The sequence below is a fragment of the Littorina saxatilis genome, linkage group LG7, assembly GCF_037325665.1.
Source record: "Littorina saxatilis isolate snail1 linkage group LG7, US_GU_Lsax_2.0, whole genome shotgun sequence".
In the NCBI taxonomy this organism is placed as follows: Eukaryota; Metazoa; Mollusca; class Gastropoda; order Littorinimorpha; family Littorinidae; genus Littorina; species Littorina saxatilis.
The window spans coordinates 1,588,192-1,596,822 of record NC_090251.1 but is presented as its reverse complement, the minus strand read 5'-3'; the positions used below and the strand labels follow the sequence as shown (position 1 = coordinate 1,596,822).

General features: G+C 42.9%; 1 long non-coding RNA gene across 4 annotated transcripts; it reads right to left on the bottom strand.

Moving 5' to 3' along the window:
* Nucleotides 1-283: 283 nt before the first annotated feature.
* Nucleotides 284-4,275, bottom strand: LOC138970445 (uncharacterized). Of its 4 annotated transcripts, none has more exons than XR_011456943.1 (4): nt 4,136-4,275; nt 3,555-3,670; nt 2,522-2,582; nt 284-484 (listed from the first exon to the last, which is right to left on the bottom strand). It is a non-coding gene; the product is annotated as an uncharacterized lncRNA (long non-coding RNA). The 4 variants fall into 4 exon arrangements; XR_011456945.1 differs by having other exon boundaries at nt 3,555-3,657; nt 4,136-4,179; XR_011456944.1 differs by lacking the exon at nt 4,136-4,275 and adding an exon at nt 4,003-4,019.
* Between the last annotated feature and the right edge of the window lie 4,356 nt (nt 4,276-8,631).

The following is an 8,631-nucleotide window of genomic DNA, read 5'->3' as shown; positions in this document are numbered from 1 at the left end:
GCTGGCGCGTTCTCCGAATATTTGTCATGATTTATTGATTTTTATTTTATTTTCACCCTTGGAGGAGATACATGTTCAGGCCGGGGGGGGGGGGGGGTGACAGGAACCCCCCCTGGATCCGTCCTTGACGCTAGACAAAAAAGTATCTGTGCTGTAGCTTTTTTATGTTTTATCTCACCCTCATTTTTGAATGTTGTTTTCTCACACACACACACACACACACACACACACACACACACACACACACACACACACACACACACACACTTTTGATCCCATTCCATGTATTGCGAAGACTTTATTCAGGGTTTTAGCTAGTACTTAAACATCCAATTTCAAAGCACAAGTCTGAGCTGAGAATAGATATGCATAAATGTGTAAAATAATGGTGATTTGTGATCAAAACACTTCACAGGGAAGCTTGTTTATATGTCTTATGTATGTGTCTTCCATCGCCCTGGCAACATCAGAACTCCACACCAGCCTGCAAAAGTATAAACATAAAGGGTGACACAAATGAAACAAATGCAGCCCATAAAAATGCTTAATACTTCTTGACCTGTTGACCTAGTTAGTTAATATTTGGCGATTATTAACTATATCTTATGCATGACAAAGGTCAACACAGTGGCGAGTTCACAGGTCAAATGGAGGGGTAATTTGGAACACTTTTGAGTTTTGATCTAGCTGTAATCTTCTTTTTTTCAGCACATTTTCAACCAAAAACAAGTCGCGTAAGGCGAAAATACAATATTTAGTCAAGTAGCTGTCGAACTCACAGAATGAAACTGAACGCAACGCAACGCAGCAAGACCGTATACTCGTAGCATCGTCACTCCACCGCCCGTGGCAAAGGCAGTGCACGTGGAATTGACAAGAAGAGCGGGGTATTCGTTGCGCTAAGAAGGATAGCACGCTTTTCTGTACCTCTCTTTGTTTTAACTTTCTGAGCGTGTTTTTAATCCACACATATCATATCTATATATTTTTGGAATCAGGAACCGACAAGGAATAAGATGAAAGTGCTTTTAAATTGATTTCGAAAAAAAAAATTTGATAATAATTTTTATTTATTTAATTTTCAGAGCTTGTTTTTAATCCGAATATAACATATTTATATGTTTTTGGAATCAGCAAATGATGGAGAATAAGATAAACGTAAATTTGGATCGTTTTATAAATTTTTATTTTTTTTTACAATTTTCAGATTTTTAATGACCAAAGTCATTAATTAATTTTTAAGCCACCAAGCTGAAATGCAATACCGAACCCCGGGCTTCGTTGAAGAGTACTTGACCAAAATTTCAACCAATTTGGTTGAAAACTGAGGGCGTGACAGTGCCGCCTCAACTTTCACGAAAAGCCGGATATGACGTCATCAAAGACATTTATCAAAAAAATGAAAAAAACGTTCGGGGATTTCATACCCAGGAACTCTCATGTCAAATTTCATAAAGATCGGTCCAGTAGTTTAGTCTGAATCGCTCTACACACACACACACACACACACACGCACGCACACACACACATACGCACATACACCACGACCCTCGTTTCGATTCCCCCTCGATGTTAAAATATTTAGTCAAAACTTGACTAAATATAAAAAGGACTAAAACATTACGTCTCCAATGAGTTAACAAGATCGTAAGATTTTGTTGATCTTGTCCGAGTGGATTTTGTGTATACAAAATGCAAGTGTTATCTGATAGTTACCTTATTGCTTCATGTGTCATTAACGGTGTAACTGGTTGTCTGAGGGATGCATTGACTAAGATCTCATATATGCTAGATGTCGAAAAACTACTCAAATTACCTGCCCTCGAAAGGGTGGTAACCAAGCTAAAAAAAAGACGCCATAGGAAATTAAGTAGCGTGGAAGGATGGGAGGGTATAAACTATGAGAATTGGGTAAGTATATTAATTATACGAAAATTTATTATTGACATTTTCATTTGAATTACATAGTTTATACCCTCCAAAACTAACACTCCTAAATTCTTTAATGCTTAAATCGGGTTAATTAGTGTACGGCTCCATATAAAACCCGAAACGGTTGAGTCTATCCCCGAATTCGGATCCTTTTTGGAAAGAGCCCAAAAGACAGACCATTTCACCTACAACATTGTAACTTTTGGTATTGGTCATACCTAAGCTGAAATTAATGTACAGCAAATATACAGTGCAAAATGCCGTTAACGGTCTTGCAGGCAACTCAGTTAGCTATCCTGCCTATGCAACTGACTCACGAAGTCTCGCACACAGATAAACAAATGAGGGAAGGGGCCTGTGTCGTCTTCAACCAATAAACACACACACACACACACACACACACACACACGCGCGCACTAAAGATGAATATTGCATAATATGCATAATGCAGAAGAAGACAACTTAATCTGATAATCTATAGATGTAGTGACTGGTGCAATATTTTAACGAATTTAAAAGGACGACTCTGAAATGTATCATGTGAACCAACTTCTCAATAAACAAAATGAAGACCAGTTTAAAAAGTTACCTGTTTCATTTTGGAATGTTTTTGGTCCCATCACATCTCTGATGTACACTCCATAGACGCACTGTAGTAATAAAAAAAAAACTGTTTAAGGAGAAAAAAGAGTATGCAGGGAGGAAGAACAGTAAGAACAACAGAATCAGCAGCAACATTCACTAATCTTACTCCACATAACACATAACACTGAATCTCAGTGAAGAGTTAGTGATCCAAATATTTTAATTAAACAGAGAGACACAGAGAGATTGAGAAGGAGACAACAGCTATGTGCATGTGCGTGTGTGTTTGTGTGTGTGTGTGTGTGAGGGGAAATTTAGTCATTGAAAACTAAACACTTTCTACTCTTCAATATCAACAGTCATAGACATAAGATTAAGAGCCACTGGGAAAGTTGGACATGAAGTGATGAACATGTATATGTTGCAGGCGAGGAGGGGGGGGGGGGGGGGGGCTGGAGGGTCATTGTTGTTTGTAGATTATAACTTAGCACAAATTCCTGTTTTGTAACACTGTAATGTATAAGTAGAAATGACTGTGGAATAACCTTCTTCTGTTATATCAGTATGATTATTTGCAAAGTTACCCGGATCATTGTGGCATCCTCTTAATCCTATCACGTCTGAGACTTTAGTAGACGTGCCTGTAGAGGGAAGGGATGGGGGAAGGGGGTGGAGGGTGGGCATAGAGAGTGTCGGTGTAATATGAAGGAGGGAGGGGAGAACCATTGGTAAATAAAACTCTTATAATATCAACAGTTCTGAAACTATTTGAACACGAGTTTCCCATTACCACACAAAGGTGCAGATAGCAACAGATGTTACACCGAGAGTGGGGGGGGGGGGGGGGGGGGGCTTTTAGAGGGTTAGTTGTTGGACTGTAGTATCTGAATAGCAGTGCTAATGCTATGGGGTGAGGGTGGTGCTGGGGCGGAGTATGTATCGTATGTAACTTGAATTGGATATGATCACTCAGACTAGAGCTAAAAACGGTGTTAATCTTCACAGACATTACATAATATGAATTCACAAGCATGTACCTTTTGTTTTGCCCTTGAGTTTGGTAGAAGGCAATATTGAGTGTCGAACACAAGTTGCATTGATCACTGACACTGCGTCACCCTGCGGTCAATCTCCTCTGATCTGCAGATTGCACCTGCACAAACCCAAACAATGTTATGATCGCAAAAAGCCTGCATAGCCAATGGATCTAAGAACACAAACACTCGATGGATCTAATTAGAGAGTCTGCAAACGAGTCATTTTATGTTGGAAATTCAATGACAATCTGTCAGTCAATGAAGCAGATAGATCTGTCCCTGCGATTGTTTTTGCAAGCAGATACATGTTTGAACTTCACTTATCCCGTTATCATTCATTTTGTGCCGAGGAGCTGAACAAACAATCAAAATCAAGCAAGTGGTACATTCAGAAGACAAACTTCAGTCGCAAAAAACAAACTGACGAGAAAGAACCTAGCTTAATTACTGCTGTATTGATTTCGGCCAAACCAACGCATTTGCATACTGAAGTCATTCCTCCTTTGATTCCAATCATTGTACATGATCTTAATGCAAAAATATATACGAAAACGAGCTGATCGAAATGAGTAACATTGCACCTGCATTGACTGTACTGCAAAAGCGAAGGTCGTCTGCGTCTGGAGATTTCGAAGTTGAACAGCAGCGTTTCTTTACACTCAGCTGTTGGCTTCCTCGGAAAAGTGAAAAGCGTGACTTGAAATCTAGCGGAAACCACATTCTATCTTTCCGTTTCGGTATTCTTGTGTAAAATCCATGAAAAAGTTCTTTCGCAAAAGGCGGCCGTCGTTATTTGGGATGCCACCTAGTGTCACACTACTATTTCCGGAGAAAGTGATGAGTGCGCTGATTGGCTGCACCGCTGCACCGGAGCCAAAAAATAGAAACGTGTCCTATTCCTTGCTCCGCTCCGCACACACCACTTTCTCCACTCCTGCAACGGAAGTAGCGTCATCTCTCCGCCTGGTGCAGCCTACTCCACCCTTGCTCCGCTTGCTCCACCTGTGTGTGAGCCCCCCTTTAATAATTGTCTACCTATACCCGTGTGACTTGGAATAATAGGCCGTGAAAGGTAAATATGCGCCGAAATGGCTGCAATCTACTGGCCGTATCAAATTTCATCTCACACGGCATCACTGCAGAGCGCCTAGAACTGTACCCACGGAATATGCGCGATATAAGCGTCATTGATTGATTGATTGATTGGGACACCAATTACATTATCAATAAATCAGGCTTTGATGGCAAATGCTCTTTTACAATTTCAAACAACTGTCTTCTAACTTGTACAAAGAACAGGTGTTTGTAAAACAGGAACATGCATGCAGGAAATGTGAAACATAATTTGATACATGTAGCACTATTTTCCGAAAGCTCCCTGTCTCCGTAAGCTTCCTGAAGGGAAAACATCTCTTGATTTAAAATTACAATTTACATTTTCCCTTACCTGAACTTACAAGTTACATGTGTAAAATACTATTATTTTTGCATAACAATAAAGATATGTGCTTTTTGTTTTCAATTTCAGGAAGGCAAGACCTATCTGCCTGTGAAAAGGGTTCCTCGTCTCTGTCAGCAGTCTCTTCATCAGTGTGAAAAGGGTTCCTCGTCTCTGTCAGCAGTCTCTTCATCAGTGTGAAAAGGGTTCCTCGTGTCTGTCAGCAGTCTCTTCATCAGTGTGAAAAGGGTTCCTCGTCTCTGTCAGCAGTCTCTTCATCAGTGTGAAAAGGGTTCCTCGTCTCTGTCAGCAGTCTCTTCATCAGTGTGAAAAGGGTTCCTCGTCTCTGTCAGCAGTCTCTTCATCAGTGTGAAAAGGGTTCCTCGTCTCTGTCAGTGTCAATGTGATGCAGTGCAGACTTCAACTATAGTGCTGTTTGATTGCGAAGGTAGGACAGTATTCTGCAGTAATGATTTTATGACTGAAACTGAAAGACAAGAGGTTTGTAACTTTGTACATGTATATTAATATTATACATTAAACTGATTCAAGATCAAACGATAAATTGTTCCATTAAACAGGGGAACCTAGTTATCAATTTGATTGGCATGGGTCGATTCCAGCAGTACAGATGAAGTGAGCAGAGGTGTATCATTCTACAATATATAAATACAATTTACAGCATGACTAATCATGAGACAAGTAGGACCCGATATGTTTGTTATTGTATCTTTGGTAATGATGGTGCTCTGGCTGTCAACGCTTGACACAGTGTCTCCTGAAATAAAAGGGTTGTATGACGGGCACGATGGCCTATTGGTAATGTGACAGGGTGACCAGTCACCAATTATAGAGTAAAGTGTTGTTATTTTCCAGTCTAGTGTTTGTAGTTCATGTTGCCGATCGCTTTATGTTTTGTGTAATGTCATTATCTGTCTTAAGTTAAATTTTGATATGCTCAGACACCTGGCGGTCGTAAACTCGCTCAGTCGGCTGTGTCCACTAGGGACCATAGTCTGTTTTCCTTTGACGTCAAGCCGCCTTCGCCGGGGTACCTCGGGGCCCCAGGTGGTCGTTATGCAATGTGCCGCCAGCCTGTCTGGGTATCGTTGGACTCGGCGTTTCGTCAAGTGGGTGTGAATTCCTTTGTATTTGATACGGAGAAGCGTGTCAGCTGCGGTTGGAAGGTCGTAATCCCTTACCCCCTCCCCCCTTTTCTTCTTGTCTTTAACCAATGGAATGGCTTATTATCTTAGAATGTTGTGTTGCTAATAGCGGTTACTAGGATTTTGATTGGATGTTGTGACTCTAGCTAAAGTTTGATTATGTATGTACATGCTAGGGTGTGAGAGAGAACAGAGAGAAATCTGAAAGACGCGAGAGAGAGTGGACGTGTGTTGTTGTGAGATCCACTTTTTGATCGTTTTGTGCACAAGTGTTGTACACTGACTTCTGGTATCGTTAAAATAAAAGTCACGTTACTGCAACCCCTGACTTGGCGTCTCTATGTGAATGCTTCCTGCCTGAGCACCCCCCTTCTTCATCACTACTTCACCCCATCACAGTAAGATGCCTCTAAAGCGGAAGGTCAAGTAATAAACAACACCCGCCACATAAGGCAACGAAAGCAATATAACACAGGGAACTTTTCCTCATTGAATTGACGTGTTACACTGATATACAACAATCACTGAAAAAACGGTGAGAGTAATTACAACCACGAAACAAAAACAACAGTTTTTGCACTGATAAACAGTGTCCAATCTTACACTGATTACCAGTGCTAAGTACACGGAAGAATTGACACGTAACACGGTTACCCAACCGCAACGGACAGGGAGGGACGCAGTTTCGCGCCCAACAATCACCCCCACAATAACTCCGCCCACCAAGCCTAAGGCTAAGAGCCCCACTACACCAATCGCTGACGCCACCCCCAACCACAGGGACGTTGAGTGACACACACTTATCCCCTAATTAAACGAAGCAGCCAACCCATGAGCGGGAACTGTTACCCGCCAATAAGACCTCAGATCAACTCTGACGAAACTATCTACTTAAACACGCAGTCAACTACTTGCCAGTGGAAGGGCCATGCAGGTACCAAAACCTACCCCTCTCCAGCAACATGACCCTTCTTGGCGCCCGGAAGGGCTGTTACTACCTATCAGGACTGACTATGCTGACGCAGTGAGGCATAACAGCATTGCAGGGAACCAACAGCCTCAAGAAGGTCCCAATAGACAAGTTCATGACAAGGCGACACAAGAAAAAGTTGCTTCCTCCCTCAAGAAGCCCAACGAGGGGCTGGAGGAAGAGGAACAACAACAGATCCAAAGAAAACCAAGAAAGAAAAGAAATAGGACAAAACGAGCAAAAGAACAAAGACCAGTACAAGGTGATACCATGGAAGTGGGGAACCATTCACCCCCGTGTCAAGACAAAGAACCTGATGATAACATGCAAGAAGATGATCTGGTGAAACGGCTACTGCCACAACTTCGACAGAGCATCCAGGGAGACGTCACTAGAATGGCTGAAAGTGTGTTTGAGAAACGCAAAAAGATTGAGTCACGGCTAACTAGACTGGCATTGTCTAAGCTGGATGCCCAGCCAGCAGCACCTATCAGTGAGGACCCGGCAGCTTTTGTTACCAAGGCCCTTACGTTAATGGCCAATGCGAAAGCCCAGCATGATCCCAAATTACTCCTGGACAGGTTGTTGAGCTTGGGCAGGACTGTCTGTGGTAAACCAGACTTCCATTTCAAGGCAACAGCCAGTCATAAGGCCCTATGTGCAATACTCTCGGGGGTTCCTCTGAGTGAAGGGGAAGAAATTAGCTTTACAAGTGACATCAATGGGGGGCCCAACTAATGCAAATCGTCCGTCTTTGGCTCACAAAAGGGCACCATCCGACTCAACACGATTGCCCAGGAAAAGTAAAAACCTGTCTTTATTACAGTGGAATGCGCTGAGCCTTAGCAGCCGGCTGCCATTGTTAGTAGATCATCTGAACAATTTTGAGACTGATATTGTTGCTCTACAGTCAGCCTCGGATAGGATAGGAAACCTCCCACGGTTGGAAGGTTACTACTACCCACCCGAGGTTGCCCTGGCTGACAATGGGAGAGTACATGTTGCCACATACATCCGGGCAGACCTCAAGTACAAGCTTATAGACCCACCAATGCAAGATATGGAAGGACTTGGTTCCATGTGTGCAGTGCAGATCGCCATGCGGGGAAGAAGGCCACTTAATCTAGTGAACGTCTACTATCCCAGGGGCTGCAAGGCACAGGGTTGTACCAATTGGCTCACTCAGCTCTCGTCAGATTCGGGCAGCTGGGTAGTGATGGGGGATTTCAACGCGCACCACCGGATGTGGGACGCTGACGCAGAAAGTAGCCCTGACACTCAGCTGGCTGAAGACATCAGCATCTCAGATTTGGTGCTACTTAATGATGGCACGGCCACCAGACAAGCCCAGCGACAAAGAGACAGATCATCTGCCATTGATCTTACCCTGGTTAGCCCCGAACTTGCCCTTACCATCGACTGGCAGGTCTACCCCAACACACTCGGATCTGACCACTATCTGATACACGCGACCATCCATGAAGCTGACCCTGATCCTGCTGA